Source organism: Phyllobates terribilis, unplaced genomic scaffold (genome assembly GCF_046119375.1).
Source record: "Phyllobates terribilis strain yellow unplaced genomic scaffold, ASM4611937v1 Scaffold_4__5_contigs__length_816908805, whole genome shotgun sequence".
NCBI classification, from domain to species: Eukaryota; Metazoa; Chordata; class Amphibia; order Anura; family Dendrobatidae; genus Phyllobates; species Phyllobates terribilis.
In genome coordinates, this window is record NW_027362764.1 from 163,679,695 (window position 1) to 163,697,082 (window position 17,388).

The following is a 17,388-nucleotide window of genomic DNA, read 5'->3' on the forward strand; positions in this document are numbered from 1 at the left end:
GAAGACTTTGCCTCATTCTTCAAGCAGAAGATTGACACCATCAGACAAAGCTTTTGCCTAAAGCCCCCACAGCCCCTCCCCACACCTACTCAACCCTCCTCCTCCAAAACTACATTCTCCACCATTTCTGAAGATCAACTTTCCTCCTTACTCTCCAAATCACACCTCACCACCTGTAAACTTGACCCAATCCCGTCCCACCTCATCCCAAACCTTACCACTATCTTCATCCCAGCCCTAGCCCACCTCTTCAACCTGTCACTAACAACTGGTGTCTTTCCCTCATGTTTCAAACATGCCTCAATCACACCCATCCTCAAAAAGCCCTCCCTTGACCCATCCTCTGTGTCTAGCTATCGCCCCATATCACTTCTCCCCTATGCCTCAAAACTACTGGAACAACATGTCCATTCTGAACTGTCCTCCCACCTCTCCTCCTACTCCCTCTTTGACCGCCTACAATCTGGTTTCCGACCGCACCATTCTACTGAAACTGCACTGACTAAAGTCACAAACGACCTACTAACCGCCAAATCTAAGTGACACTACTCTGTCCTCCTCCTCCTAGACCTGTCATCTGCCTTTGACACAGTGGACCATTCCCTCTTACTACAGACTCTCTCATCTCTCGGCATCACAGACTTGGCCCTATCCTGGATCTCCTCATACCTAACAGACCGGACATTCAGTGTCTCCCACTCACACACCACCTCTTCATCTCGCCCCCTATCTGTCGGTGTCCCCCAAGGTTCAGTTCTAGGACCCCTGCTCTTCTCCATCTACACCTTAGGCCTGGGACAGCTCATAGAGTCTCATGGCTTTCATTATCACCTCTATGCTGATGACACACAGATCTACCTCTCTGGACCCGATATCACCTCCGTATTAACCAAAATCCCACAATGTCTGTCTGCTATTTCATCCTTCTTCTCTGCTAGATTTCTAAAACTTAACATGGACAAAACAGAATTCATCATCTTTCTGCCATCTCATTCAACCCTCCCAACTGACCTATCCATCATAGTCAATGGCTGCCCACTCTCCCCAGTCCCTCAAGCTCGCTGCCTCGGGGTAACCCTGGACTCGGAACTCTCCTTCAAACCACATATCCAAGCCCTTTCCACTTCCTGCCGACTCCAACTTAAAAATATCTCCCGGATCCGCACATTCCTAAACCATGAATCTGCAAAAACACTAGTGCACGCCCTCATCATCTCCCGCCTTGACTACTGCAACCTCCTGCTCTGTGGCCTCCCCTCTAACACTCTCGCACCCCTCCAATCTATCATAAACTCTGCTTCTCGACTAATCAACCTGTCCCCCCGCTATTCCCCGGCCTCTCCTCTCTGTCAATCTCTTCACTGGCTCCCCATTGCTCAGAGACTCCAGTTCAAAACCCTAACCATGACATACAAAGCCATTCACAACCTGTCTCCTCCATATATCTCCGACCTAGTCTCCCGTTACATACCTGCACGCAACCTCCGATCCTCACAAGATCTCCTGCTCTACTCCCCTCTTATCTCCTCCTCCCACAACCGTATACAAGATTTCTCCCTTGCTTCCGCCCTACTCTGGAACTCTCTACCCCAACGTATCAGACTCTCGCCTACCGTGGAAACCTTCAAAAGGAACCTGAAGACCCACCTCTTCCGACAAGCCTACAACCTGCAGTAACCACCGCTCCACCATACCGCTGCACGACCAGCTCTACCCTCACCTACTGTATCCTCACCCATCCCTCGTAGATTGTGAGCCCACGCGGGCAGGGTCCTCGCTCCGCCTGTACCAGTCGCTGTCACATTGTGTTCAAGATTATTGAAATTGTTCTTGTATTATACCCCCTTTTTCACATGTAAAGCGCCATGGAATAAATGGCGCTATAATAATTAATAATAATAATAATAATAGAAACACATAGAAAACACATAGAAAACACTTCAAAGGTGTCCAAAAGTTGAAAAACTGCTCAGAAGACACAACTAACACATGGAAAAGTGACAAGTACATATAGTCATGCGAAAAGAAAAGAGATGGAGGAGTAAAAGGAGGGGGAGACACAGATATAGTCATGTCATTCCCTTCTAAAATCAAGAAAGGCTGGAGTAAAATCTAAAATCAGCCTACCAACACCCAGACGTCGTGACAAGAAAATTAAAAAAAGAAATATCTTTAGGTAGAATGGCGGTTCCATTCAGAACACTTTCCTTACAAGTCGTAGTGGTATCCCCGTTGTGAGTTGTGCCAAAAATGGAACCCAATACATTCGGACTAATCCACCATTTGTCATATCCAAGGGGCAGGTCCGTAAACGACAACATCGACGCGGAACCAAGTACAGTAGTATATACTGTACATCCTTTGACAAGGCAATCAGGCGGATCAAGAAGTTGGGAAGGGTCACACTAATGGCCAAAACAGACATTGATGCGGCGTTCCGGTTACTACTACCTGTGCCTCCAAATAGTGTCCACCTATTGGGCTGCTTCTGAGAAGGAGCATACTATATAGATCGCTGTTTGCCCATGGGGTGCTCCAGATCCTGCTCACTATTTGAGGCATTTAGTTACTTCCTCGAATGGGTTGTAATGGACGTTTCTAAGGGGGCACATATTATCCATTACCTCGACAACTTCTTATGCCTGGGCCCAAAAGATTCGCCACAGTGTGAATACACGCGGTAGACCACCTGTGAGAAGGAGAGAGCTGGAGGGAGAGCGGACACCACAGAGCCGAGGGGTTAGATGGAGAACGGAAGAAGGAAAGAGGGCGAGGGACGTAAGGGAGTACAGTGGAAGGCCGACCTGAGCTCCCTCACGTTCTTGCTGGGCGGGGAACAGCCCTGGGAAGAAAAGCCGCTTGCGCATCCCTTTGAGGTTAGGGGCGCGAGCGGGCAGAGGGACTACGCTGGAGTGCGAAGCCAACACGGCCAGTCCGTTCCTGCCCGTGCGACCTCCGTGTCGCCGGGTTTGTGCCAGAGCCGCGGTGGACCCTGACGGCCAGCCCCCCTCTCCCAGTACTGGCGCCTGTCTGCTGGTGGGTCGAGCCCCCCCGCGGTGGGGGGGGAGTAACATCTGCAGAAGAAAGACCATCTTCCAGCCAAACTAAGATGTCTACTTCTTTTTGTGGACAATGTGATATGATCCCTTTCTTACGGACACGCCCATCGCTACAAATTCCAGATGAGGCACAAAAACAGCAGGTGCTTCAACGGATATCAAGTGCTCCTTCAAGTGGGCTCTCCTCCACCTCAACTTCAACATCACATATACTCCAGTCCTCAGAGGTGTCACAGCTCCCAAGTCTCCAGCTGCCCGTCTGAGTATGGGCTAACAGAGATGGTTGAGTCTGCACAGCTGTTTACTCATACTATAGCCTGGGAAACGGAGGTCTGCTCCAGAGCTTCTGTTAATCCAGACGAGGAAATGATCTGCACTGATGCCCAGAATCTTTATGAGTCAGATCCAGGACCAGATGAAGAAGGTTCTGAGCATAATGTAGACCCTCGTTCCCAAACTGTAACTCCTGTTGGTGGAGACAATGATGAAGACGATGATGAGACTCAAATACCTGATTGGAGCGACAACTTGACTTTTCGGTCAGGGCAGGAAGAGGTTGGATCTGAGGACGACGGGTGTGAGAACACACAGGGTGATGATGACGAGGTTGGAGATCCCACTTACTGTCAACCCACAGTCAGCCAGTCGATGAGGTCAACAGAGGAGGTGGAGGAAGATGTGACTAGCCCAGGGGATGGGGATGACTCGGTACCCGGGCCTTTGCCTGGCCTTGGGGATGTTGCGGTGGTCGGCTCCCAGGCCCGTACCCTGGGGTCACTCTTTAAAAGGGTGGATAATTGTTAATTTTATAAGAGTTCGTGACGCCACCTGTGGTATCTGGTGTGAAGCACCAGTGCTGCAGCAGTCCACTGAGGCCGGTGATAAGGCAGCTCGATTGTATAGCTCCCCACAGGTGGAGCTAGGCCTCAGGGCAGAGTATGCAGGGGGGAATGCAGGACAGGCGAGACCCAGCTGGGTCAGAGCAAGAATGGGAACGGACACGGTAGTCACTTCAGTACCTTTTACTGGTGGAAATTCAGGCACATCCCGGAGCACTGTAGGGTGAAGGGTGCATATCAGGATCCTCCCCAATGAGCGGGTGTAGGGCCTCCTGTTTCTTGCCTCTGCGTAGTAAGTTTCTGACCTGCCTGGAGCTAGGCCTAACTTTGTCTCTGTCCTGCGCTGGCTGACCTTGTGGTAGGGCCTTGTCTTAGAGTTCACGCTCCCAGTATGCGGGGCCTAAGCGTCTCCTGGCTCTGTTACGTATCAGCACCTTAGCGATCCTGGGACTTTTAGTTCTCCAGGGATTCCGGTTGTGCCTTACTGGTTCATAGAGATCCCGGCAAGCTCGGATCCGGTGTCCGGTAAATGCTTCGGGGTGAGCTGGTTAAGCTCCTCTGCCCCCTATGTACTAACTCTCCACTCGCCTTCGGCCTACTCGGACCCTCACTAGGCTATACACACTAACGGCAGCTTGCCGCGCTTCACTGATCTTATGGCGCCGTCACACCTTAAGCTCTAACTGGGCTCCCTGAATCTAGCTAGCAGGAGCCTCGTGCTCTACTGCTGAACTATTAACTGAGTTCTCTAGACTAGACTGAGCTCCACTGCAGACTGACCTCTCTTAGGCTTCTCTACTGCAGGAACTCTTCAGAGAAACTGAACTGCCTAGCTCCACCTTCCCTATTTATATCCCTAACGGGCTCCCTCTGCTGGTCTGAGGTGGAAGGTGGAGATCTGTGAATGTTTATGGGGGCCTCTTGTGGAGGATTCCATCAATGCACTCTTCTAGGATCTGTGATACCAAGCGCAGCTGGGCATCACAGATGCTATTGATGACGAGGTTAGGTTGCGCCTTCCTGGACAGAGACGGAGTACTGGAAGCACGTCAACAACTGCATCCTCAGCCACAACTCTGCCTCTGACCACAAGTCGTTGTGGCTCTTCAGGTCGCATGGGCTCTAAGCCTTGCATAGCCTGGGCATTTTTTCAAATCGATAAGGATGACCCAACTCGTGTTATCTGTAATATTTGTCACCAAAAGCTAAGTAGAGGCCAAAAAATCCATAGTTTGAGTACTTCATGCATGAATCGTCACATGGATATGAAGCATAAGTTGCAGTGGGAAGCTCACTGTGCTACAATGCGGCCTAGCGGGCCAAGCCAACCACCGTCTGCCCCATTTTGTGCATCCGTGGCCTCTTCATCCTCTGTGACTGGGGGGACAGCAGTCACACATGTTTTGGGACGCAGACCTGCCACCTCTTTACCCACAACAGCCAGTGTGATTGGCAGGTCATCATTTCATTTGGAAGTGGAAACACCAGCTGGTGTTGAGCGCTCTCCGACATCGAGAGCACCACCTTTGGATCAAGGCAGCCTAACTTTTCCGCCTGCATCTTCCTCACAGACCGGCAGTTTGCCGGGGACACCCAACTCAACCCCGTCTAAACACAACAGCCAGCCCTCGGTCCCTCAGATATGAACAAGTAAAAGACGATTTCCTCCTAGCCGTGACAAAGCTAAGAGGTTGAATTTCACCATCTGCAAGCTGTTGGCTACAGAAATGCTGCCTTTCCGCCTGGTGGACACAGAGGATTTTCGAGACCTTATGTCCGTCGCAGTGCCCCAATACCAGATGCCCAGTCGGCACTACTTCTCAAAAGAAAGGTGTGCCTGCGCTACACCAGCATGTCGCACACAACATCACCGCTTCTTTGAGAAACTCTGTGTGTGACAGGGTGCATTTCACCACAGACACTTGGACGAGTAGGCATGGACAGGGGCGTTACATGTCGCTGACTGGGCACTGGGTAACTATGGTGACAGCAGGACAAGGGGCTGCTGTCCAAGTCTTGCCGCCCCCACGAGTTGGACATCAATCCTCTTTATCTAGAAATTCCTCCACTGCTTCTGCCTCCTCAACCTCCTCTCGGTCCTCCACCTGCACCCAAAGCCTGTCTGGTAATGCCACCCGCTTTCTAACTGCGCAGAAGGAATCCTGCACACCTCCTTACTATGCTGGCAGCAGGGCTCAACGGCATCAGGCAGTGTTTACTTTGAAATGTCTGGGAAATGTGAGTCACACAGCTGAGGAGTTGTGGTCAGCTCTGGAGACCCAGTTTCATGAATGGTTGTCTCCACTGGACCTGCAACCAGGGAAGGCCGTGTGCGACAATGCTGCAAACCTGGGTGCGGCCCTTCGCCAGGGCAATGTCACACACGTGCCTTGTATGGCTCACGTGTTGAACCTGGTTGTCCAGCAATTTTTAGCCGACTATCCCGGACTAGATGGCCTTCTGCAGATGGCACGGTCGCTGTGTGCTCACTTCCACCGTTCGCATCCCACAGCTCAACTACTTACATCTCTACAGAAGTTGTTGGGCCTGCCAGTTCACTGGCTGAAATGCGATGTGCCGACACGGTGAAATTCAACTCTGCACATGTTGCAGCGACTGTGGCAGCACCGACAAGCCCTGGTGCAATACGTTCTGACGTATAGCCTGAGCCAACGAGATCCAGAGGTGGGGCAAATCACGCTGCAGGAGTGGTCTCAGATCATGGACCTATGAAGTTTACGCGCCCCCTGGGCCGTGGGGTGCCCGGAGCCGGGCCGGTAGATGCTCGGGGTTGTAGTCACTGTGGCGGTGACCCTGGCCGTGACCCAGGGCGGTCAATCCAAGGGTAATTTGTTTATATGGGTTTTATAATGTCCGACTACACGACCTGTGGAGTGCGGCCAAAGGGGCCACCACTGCGGAACAGTCCTCTGAAGCTGGTGGTTTTGCAGCAATGGTATTATTACTCCCCACAGGAAGAGTGTAGTTTCAGGGCAGTGTGGGTGGATGATGGTGGTTGTAGTGCAGGGAGTCAGTAATGAACACAGAGTCCGTGTGATGCAGTCCCAAGATCTTTACTCACAGTTGTTACAGTCCAGATTACAGGTACCAGAGCAGTATCCCCCGTCGTGCTGTGCGTACTCAGTGAGGGGCTCAGCCCACCCCCAGAGAGCTCCGGAGTACTTAGCAGGACCCCCTTCTGTGTGTCCTTTCTCTGGCCTTCTCCCTGCACCTCACACCCAGTGACACTTCTATCCAGTATCCTCGGGCCTTGGCGGGCGACGTGTGTTCCGTCCCCTGGGTCCTATGTGGCTACCTTCTTAGTGAGACTGGTGTGGACTTTGGCCTGCAGTACATGAAATGCTGCAGCCTCCGGTTTCTAGTTGAGCCTTGCTGTTTCTCCACTAGTTGAGGGACCGGTTCCCCTTATCTGGCCTGACCCCTCTACCTCTTGGTAGCAGCGGGCGTACGGGTGGCCTTCTGCACGGCCCGTACCCCTAGGGTCACTTCGGTTCCTGGAGCCTTCCTGCTCCCACTCCTCTCTTCTCTCCTTCAGTCCTGGGCCTCCCAGGCTAGGCCCGCCTCCGGAGCAGAGCTCATGCAGAGCCTCTGCTCCTGTCACTTCTCCTCTGACTGGCTTGCTCTTTCTAAGATGGCTTCCTATTTATACTCTCCCTGTCATGTGCTCCCCTAAGCTGCTTTCTCCACCCACACCCACTACATAGGACCCTCCCGCCAGCTAGGGACCTGGGACTGTGCTCTCCCTTAGGAGCAATCTCGCCCTACCCCCACTGCGGGTATGTGTTGGATGCAGGTGTTAGGGTCCCGAGCCATACTCCTTCCTTACCTGAGGGTGAGATACCACACCTCTGGGAGAGATGCAGTATCTCTGTGGCGACTGAACCCTCAGGGGTGCCACACACCCTTCTGCACAGTTTTGAAATGGCGACGAAGATGTTTAGTGCTGACGATGCCATTATCAGCATGACTATTCCAGTGATTTTCATGCTGAAGCACACGTTAAACAGAATTCAGAGTCAGGTGGTGGGACAAGAGGAGGTGGAGGAAGTAGAGGAGGAGTCGTATGCGGAAGGGATAACATCTCCAAGGTCCAGACGGTCGGCAGCACCAAGGCGGCAGGCATGGGAGGGTGGGGGAGAGGGATTAACCAGGGCACATGGTAGCAGCCAAACTGTTGAGGAAGGTGCAGGAGCCGAGGAAGAAGTGGAGGACGAACTGGCGATGGGCATGTAAGACTCATCAGATGAGTGAGATCTAGATCATATTTCTGTTGTGTGAGGTTGGGGGGAGAGGGCAGAGGAAGGGAGCATGATTCTTACCTCGCTACCAACACAACAAGGACTTGGTCCTCCTGGATGCGCAAGACACATGAGTGCCTTCTTGCTGCACTACCTGCAACATGGCCCTTGGATTGTCAGAATTCGAAGTAATCCCGACTACTGGGTTGCCACACTCTTAGATCCCCGGTACAAAAGTAAATTTGCCAAAATAATTCCTGCCATAGAAAGGGATTCACGTATGCAGGAGTATCAGCAGAGGCTGTTGCAGAATCTTACATGTGCTTTTCCACAAAACACCAGTGGTGCACGTACTGAATCTCACAGTTCTAACTTGCAAACCGTGGGACTGTCGAGTCTTCATCACTCAAACCGTAAAAAGTAACACAGTATCTGCTGGCAACAGCAATTTTGTGGAATCGTTTCACCACTTTTTTAGACCATCCTTTGCAAGGCCACAGGAGACAAGAAGTCTGACACATAGTCAACGCCTAGAGAGGATGGTACAGGAGTATCTCCAAGTGAACATCGAAGCCATGACAGTCTCCAAGTGAACATCGAAGCCATGACTGTGTCACTGGACCCTTGCTCATTTTCGGATTCCAATCTGGAAAAATGTCCGGAGCTCGCCACTCACGCCTTGGAGTTCTTGTCATGCCCTGCAGCCAGCGTTCTCTCTGAATGTGTGTTCAGCGCTGCTGGTGGTGTGCTGACAGATAAGCGCACGCAGCTGTCCACTGAGAATGTAGACAGACTCACGTTCATAAAGATGAACAAATCATGGATCCGCAAGGACTTTTCTACCCCTGTGTCATCCTGGGGAGACTAAAAGCTTGAAGATTTGGTAAAATCACCTCACCAACAGTTTTAAGCAACTCTGGGGCAATTGATGCCACTTAAGTGGTGTCTGTGCCCAATTTTAGGAAAAAATGGAGACTCTTTTTGGAGTCCCCTTGCTGTGTTTTACGTGACATTGGCATCGTCAATTCCAGGTGGGTTGGGTCGCCCTCCGCCCCTTTTAACTGTAAGAAACGACATATACTATGGCTTGGGGTAACACAGATGGTTGAGTCTGAAGAGCTGTTTACTCAGAGGTCTGCTCCAAAGCTTCAGTGTCTGCTAGTTAGCGTCGAATTTTTAGCTGCATCTAGCCTAAGCAATACTTTGGGCGTAGTAGCCCAGCTGCGAAGCAAGCTGCACCGCCTGTGTATCTAATAAGAATTTTTAAATGCATATAGCCTAGGCAGACTGTGGGGTCCCCCAACCAAACCCAGACGCTCAGCCCCCCTACCACCCCCCTTTCCTTGACAATACAATAATGTAACTCTTACAACTGGATTGGTGAGGATCGGTCACAGCTTTAGTAACTCTTTATACTCATTCCATTAGAAAGGCATTTTATTTCTAAAATAATTCAGCTTGTTGCAGCATGCCCTGGGTCTCCACACCGGCAAGTTGGCCAACAAGTGTAACTCTCCAACATGTCCTTTCTATTTCCAGGCCACGGAGGATCCTGCGTACTCGTATGCAGGACTCTGACCCAAATCCATCACTCTTAACGCTTGTTCTACTCCGTCCTGGAGTCCTGACAGGAATATGTCCAGTCCAATATCCATTAAGTGAACACCGTCGGGCCGTATGAGGCCTGCTTTATCTCCTTCCAGTTGTCGGTGTTGTATCACTACACCGCCTCTCTCTCTTCTAAATTTTGCCATCCGAATATTTATTACCCGCCTTGTCCGTTCGATGGCCGTGATGTCTCGTGCACCTTGCCATACCGCTATCGGCACAATCTCTGACCATACTATAGTTAGTTTTGTGAAAATTCTCTGAAGCGCTCAGTGTCTAGTTTCATTATTGCCATTAGTTATGCGCTCTTGTGATGACCTAGGTCATTTCCCTCGGCCTGTATAACTAAGATGACCGGACCTCTTGCCTCTCTCCCTACATTGATTACCTCCATTAGTACCTGTGGCCATAGCAGGCCTCTAATAACTCTCCAGTTGAAATATGTGTTATGAAACTCTAATTTCCTCCCGCCTGGGCAGACTTTCGCCCTTTTTTCTGCCCAATATATATACGAGTGGCCTATCACCCACACTGTTGGCTTAGCGTCACCTGTAAAAGAAACAAACCACGTTAGGATAACAAGTCCGTTCTTATGTATCTTGCCAAACACGAGGATCGCCATCTCCCTATCCTCTGAACTTCCGTTTCTGACAGTCCTGCTCTTGCTGCTTCCGTGGCCGCGCCTATGCAGAATGAGTGTGTCCCATAATCTTTGGGGTGGTTCCCTGCCGATGTTATGCATTTATTAAATATAGCTTGGAACTGGTATCTTGATAATGGCATTCCATTAATGTGTGACAGTGTACCGTTTGTGGGTTGTAGAAGTACCCAAGTGCCCCTGCCCGCTGGAACTGTTTTCGATTGGCGTATGCGTAGACGTATTGCATTATTGGATATGACTACGTCCTGGTGTAATAAGCCTCCACTGGTGGTAATTTTGGATTGAGGGACTAATTTGCTTATGCATAGCGCCCCAAAGAAGGAGATCGCAAATGCAGTAGACAGTAGTGTTGTTTCAAATTGTGAGTGTCATGTTAATGGTGTTAGGGATATGATGTGAGAAATCAGTTTTAGTGACACGGGACGGGACGTCTACATTCCTGACTTGGCTGACCCCTTTTCCACCCTTTTATGTATTGTCTGATGATGAATCTTTGTCACATCTCCCCAATTCAGTAGTTGGAAGTGAAATGCTACTCCGGTCAGACACCGCTGCGCTGACGCCCCTGATATGCCCCTCATCATTAGCTGGTGGAAAAATTTTATGGTGACTTGTAATCTGGCTTGTTCACATTGGTCAACCCGTCTGCCTGCTACTAGTCGTGTCCACTCTTCTCATGCCTTACCGTATGCTTGCCCCGTAGACGGGGCAACTGACGCTCTGATTAATGGCATCAACTATTTGCCACTAGATCCCATAGGGAGGGTGGGCAACTGTTGCCCGATGGGTGGGCGTTGGGGAGGAGCTCTATGAAAATCTGCCAATTGAATTGTGATAAAGCGTTAGCAGCAGCTTTAGACCCCTCAGCATCATGGCTAGCGCGGTCCCATACATTGTGTTTTAGGCACAGGAATGCTAGCCGGCGTAGCAGGCCTGGCACTGGGAGAGACGATGATGCCATCTTATTAATGCAGTGCGCTAGGCTAGTGTTTTTTGTTATGAAGAATATATTTTTGTTAGCCAGGCGCGCTCCCCATATTTCTATTGCTACCACTATTGGGAAGAAAAATTATTTTCCGGGCTAGATGCAGCTAAAAATTATTATTAATTTCAAAGCTGGTGGAGCTTGGTATAGATGGCCTAATACAATGAGTACCACACACTACTACTATGCCCAAAATTATTTTCCAGGCAAGATGCAGCTAAAAATTATTAGTAATTTGAAAGCTGGTGGAGCTTAGTATAGATGGCCTAATAGAATGAGTACCACACACTGCTACTATGCTCAAAATTATTTTCCGAGCTAGATACAGATAAAAATTATTTGTAATTTGCAAGCTGGTGGAGCTTAGTATAGATGGACTAATATAATGAGTACCACACACTGCTACAAGCCCAAAATTATTTTCTGAGCTAGATGTAGCTTAAACTTATTTGTAATTTGCAAGCTGGTGGAGCTTAGTATAGATTGCCTAATAGAATGAGTACCACACACTGCTACTATGCCCAAAATTATTTTCCAGACAAGATGCAGCTAAAAATTATTTGTAATTTGCAAGCTGGTGGAGCTTAGTATAGATGGCCTAATAGAATGAGTACCACACACTGCTACTATGCCCAAAATTATTTTCCAGACAAGATGCAGCTAAAAATTATTTGTAATTTGCAAGCTGGTGGAGCTTAGTATAGATGGCCTAATAGAATGAGTCCCACACACTGCTACAAGCCCAAAATTATTTTCCGAGCCAGATGCAGATAAAAATTATTTGTAATTTGCAAGCTGGTGGAGCTTAGTATAGATGGCCTAATAGAATGAGTCCCACACACTGCTACTATGCCCAAAATTATTTTCCAGACAAGATGCAGCTAAAAATTATTTGTCATTTGCAAGCTGGTGGAGCTTAGTATAGATGGACTAATAGAATGAGTCCCACACACTGCTACAAGCCCAAAATTATTTTCCGAGCTAGATGCAGCTATAAATTATTTGTAATCTGCAAGCTGGTAGAGTTTAGTATAGATGGCCTAATAGAATGAGTACCACACACTGCTACTATGCCGAAAATTATTTTCCGAGCTAGATGCAGATAAAAATTATTTGTAATTTGCATGCTGGTGGAGCTTAGTATAGATGGACTAATAGAATGAGTCCCACACACTGCTACAAGCACAAAATTATTTATCGAGCTAGATGCAGATAAAAATTATTTGTAATTTGCAAGCTGGTGGAGCTTAGTATAGATGGACTAATAGAATGAGTCCCACACACTGCTACAAGCCCAAAAATATTTTCCGAGCTAGATGCAGATAAAAATTATTTGTAATTTGCAAGCTGGTGGAGCTTAGTATAGATGGCCTAATAGAATGAGTCCCACACACTGCTACAAGCCCAAAATTATTTTAAGAGCTAGATGCAGCTAAATATTATTTGTAATTTGCAAGCTGGTGGAGCTTAGTATAGATGGCCTAATAGAATGAGTACCACACACTGCTACTATGCCCAAAATTATTTTTCAGACAAGATGCAGCTAAAAATTATTTGTAATTTGCAAGCTGGTGGAGCTTAGTATAGATGGCCTAATAGAATGAGTACCACACTCTGCTACTATGCCCAAAATTATTTTCCAGACAAGATGCAGCTAAAAATTATTTGTAATTTGCAAGCTGGTGGAGCTTAGTATAGATGGCCTAATAGAATGAGTACCACACACTGCTACTATGCCCAAAATTATTTTCCGAGCTAGATGCAGATAAAAATTATTTGTAATTTGCCAGCTGGTGGAGCTTAGTATAGATGGACTAATAGAATAAGTCCCACACACTGCTACAAGCCCAAAATCATTTTCCGAGCTAGATGCAGATAAAAATTATTTGTAATTTGCAAGCTGGTGGAGCTTAGTATAGATTTACTAATAGAATGAGTCCCACACACTGCTACAAGCCCAAAATTATTTTCCGAGCTAGATGCAGATAAAAATTATTTGTAATTTGCAAGCTGGTGGAGCTTAGTATAGATGGACTAATATAATGAGTACCACACACTGCTACAAGCCCAAAATTATTTTCTGAGCTAGATGTAGCTTAAACTTATTTGTAATTTGCAAGCTGGTGGAGCTTAGTATAGATGGCCTAATAGAATGAGTACCACACACTGCTACTATGCCCAAAATTATTTTCCAGACGAGATGCAGCTAAAAATTATTTGTAATTTGCAAGCTGGTGGAGCTTAGTATAGATGGCCTAATAGAATGAGTGCCACACACTGCTACTATGCCCAAAATTATTTTCCAGACAAGATGCAGCTAAAAATTATTTGTAATTTGCAAGCTGGTGGAGCTTAGTATAGATGGCCTAATAGAATGAGTACCATACACTGCTACTATGTCCAAAATTATTTTCCGAGCTAGATGCAGCTAAAAATTATTTGTAATTTGCAAGCTGGTGGAGCTTAGTATAGATGGACAAATAGAATAAGTCCCACACACTGCTACAAGCCCAAAATTGTTTTCTGAGCTAGATGCAGATAAAAATTATTTGTAATTTGCAAGCTGGTGGAGCTTAGCATAGATGGACTAATAGAATGAGTCCCACACACTGCTACAAGCCCAAAATTATCTTCCGAGCTAGATGCAGATAAAAATTATTTGTAATTTGCAAGCTGGTGGAGCTTAGTATAGATGGCCTAATAGAATGAGTACCACACACTGCTACTATGCCCAAAATTATTTTCCAGACAAGATGCAGCTAAAAAATATTTGTAATTTGCAAGCTGGTGGAGCTTAGTATAGATGGCCTAATAGAATGAGTACCACACACTGCTACAAGCCCAAAATTAGTTTCCGATCTAGATGCAGATAAAAATTATTAGTAATTTGCAAGCTGGTGGAGCTTAGTATAGATGGCCTAATAGAATGATGCTATGCCCAAAAGGTTTTACTTGGCTAGGTGCAGTAAAAAAATTGTATTCTATACACAGGTGGTGTAGCTTGCAACACAGATACGCTACTCCACTGACTAACACACACTGCAAGAGGCCAAAAAGGATTTGCTTAGCTAGATTTAGCCAAATGCAGAGAAAATCACTAGCACAGCACTGGCACAGACCTGCCTGGCAAAAAGTCCTAGGAAATGCTGTAACCTAGTCCTCAAAAGGACTGCAATTACAACTAGTCCCTACTCCCAAGCTGTCTATTTAAGAGCACAGAGCTGCCTGCTAAAAGTCGTAGGAAATGCTGGAACCTAGTCCTCAAAAGGACTGCAATCACAACTATTCCAAACTCCCAAGCTATCTGTATATTTCTGAGAAAATTGGCTTGAAATTAACACTGAAAGTATAGCGCACACTGCAACAGCGGTGACGTCTAACACTCAGCTGCAGCAGTGAGAAAATGGTGGCGACGGGGAAAATGGCTGGGTCTTATAGGGCAAGGACATGTGACATACACAGCCAATGACACATGCCCTTGCTTGTGTGAAATTAAGCACTTCGCTCCGTGTGTGCGCTGCTGATAGGCTGACAGATTGCATCTCCCCACTGTAAATGGGGGAAAGAGAAAAAAAAATGGAGATCTTCATTATTTCTGCAGAGATCCATCCTCTGCCCCTCCCCCCGCCCCGCTGTACACTCAAACTGCGTATTAACATTGATTATCAGCATTACTGTGAAAAAATCCAGTTATGATTTTGGTGCACGAACATAACCTCGAACAGCTGGATTTTTTCAAATCGTTCGTGTTCACCGAACGGCTCGAACACCGCTCAAAAACGCTCGAATTTGAAATTGGCGAACAGTTCGAGTCGAACACCGCTCATCTCTATTGTCTACGTGTTCACAAATGACCAAGAGATTTAAATTTTGGGCCACTTTTTAATTTTACGTTTTTTTTTATTAAATGGGCTGTAGGTTTCTACTGGGTTACCATCATTTTCTATGGTGAGGTCACTTTGAGATCACTATGGCTGTGATAGTGTTACAAAGCTTGAAATGCATAAAATGTAGTCCTAGAAGACCTCAGAGTTTTATTCATGTCTTTTCAAAGCAATTGGAGGCTTTGCAGTATAGCAAAAATGTGTTGAACCCGTGACAGGGTTGTGGCTGTCCAAGATTTACTGATGCACATGAGGATTTACAGATGCACATTCTATAATGCATCACAAAAGTCAGCTCCAAATGTGGATGTATTTCTATAGCATTTTTGGACACTTGCTTTAGATCTTGGGATAATCAAAGGATACTCTATTATTCTGGTGACCCACTAAAACCATGCTTATTGTTACACAATCTGCAAAGCTCTGTTACTTGAAACGTACTTAGGACAGAATTTACATGTGTCAAACTAGCCCAAAGGGGCGCCGATGATTCTCCCACTAAGCGCAGGCACTGATTTCATAAAAGATGTTGACTAGAGATGAGTGGATAGAACCAAGGAGGATCGAGTTTAAGCTGAATTTCCTGAAATTTGCGCTTTCGTGCAAATTTGAACATTTTGAGATTAGATTCGCAGTTCGCAAAAAAACACTTGTCTGCCACCATTTCCCACACTGCTGAAGCATCAGAGCAAGCAAATGTCATTTCACATTGCCGTGCACTTCCCCATAATGCCCTGCAGTTGTGAAATTTTATGGATTGTCATACCTTGTATAGAGGAGGTCAGTGCCTGGGTCATCACAGATCATCGGTTTCCAGTGGAGTACAGATTGTAAGGCAGAGTCATTTTCCATTTCCAGAGTCACTCTCTTCTGTAAAATATAAGCTCTTATGGTCAGCAGGGTCCTCTCTCGCCTGTAGAGTGTAAGCTCTTATGGTCAGCTGGTTCCTCTCTCTGTCTCCTGTAGATTGTAAGCTCTTATGGTCAGCAGGGTGCTCTCCCTCTCTCTCGCCTGTAGAGTGTAAGCTCTTATGGTCAGTGGGGTCCTATATTTCTTTAGTGCCAGTAGGGTGTAAGCTCTCATGATCAGTAGGGTTCTCTTCTCTATCTCCTCTCCTCCATGTGTATTTTACTAGCAATTACAAATGTTTCAGTATTGAAATTTGTGCTAATTTATTCCCTGCAAATCAAGTTTTTTGGGATACTTCACCAAAGTTGGCATTTTCGAACTTCAAAAGATTCGCTCAACTCTAATGCTAACAACTGGAAGCTCCTGATCACTGTCATTTAATAATAAGCTGAATTACACCTGTCCAGTATTTTAGTTTGGAGTTACATTTTGACTTTGACAGAAGTAACATTTCTGGTGAGGCGCCCCCTATTGAGAACATGTGCCAAATAGAGATGAGCGGTGTTCGACTAGAACTGTTCGCCAATCTCAAATTCGAGCTGTTTTGGGCGGTGTTCGAGTTGTTCGACGAACCCGAACGATTTGCAAAAAATTCGGCTGTTCGAGCTTATGTTCGATAACTGTTCGTGCACCAAAAACTTGTCCTGCATGTCTGGCGCTATTTAGAGCACCAATCATGCAGGGATTGTCTGCCACTCACTGTAATGCCACAGCCATGGTGGTTGTGGCATTACAGTGATTGCCCAAATCGATGGGAACAGTGCTCACAGTGAAACATGAAAAGCCGGCAATTCAGCAGCGGCATACACCGGTACCCGACAATTTAGAACCGAAAGAATAGAGCTTCACACATAGATTAGATAGATAGAAACATGTCAGCCACATATATATGAAGTACAGTGACAGTGTTGCTTACTGTACTTGTCATTTAGTGTAAAGGATTTATAAAAAAAAAATAATAGTGTTTTCATGCACCGTCTCATTAAAAAAGCCGGCCGGCAATTCAGCAGCGGTACCCGACAATTTGGAATAGAAAGAATAGAGCATCACACATAGATTAGATAGATAGAAACATGTCAGTCACATATATATGAAGTACAGTGACAGTGTTGCTTACTGTACTTGTCATTTAGTGTAAAGGATTTATTAAAAAAATAATAGTGTTTTCATGCACCGTCTCTTTA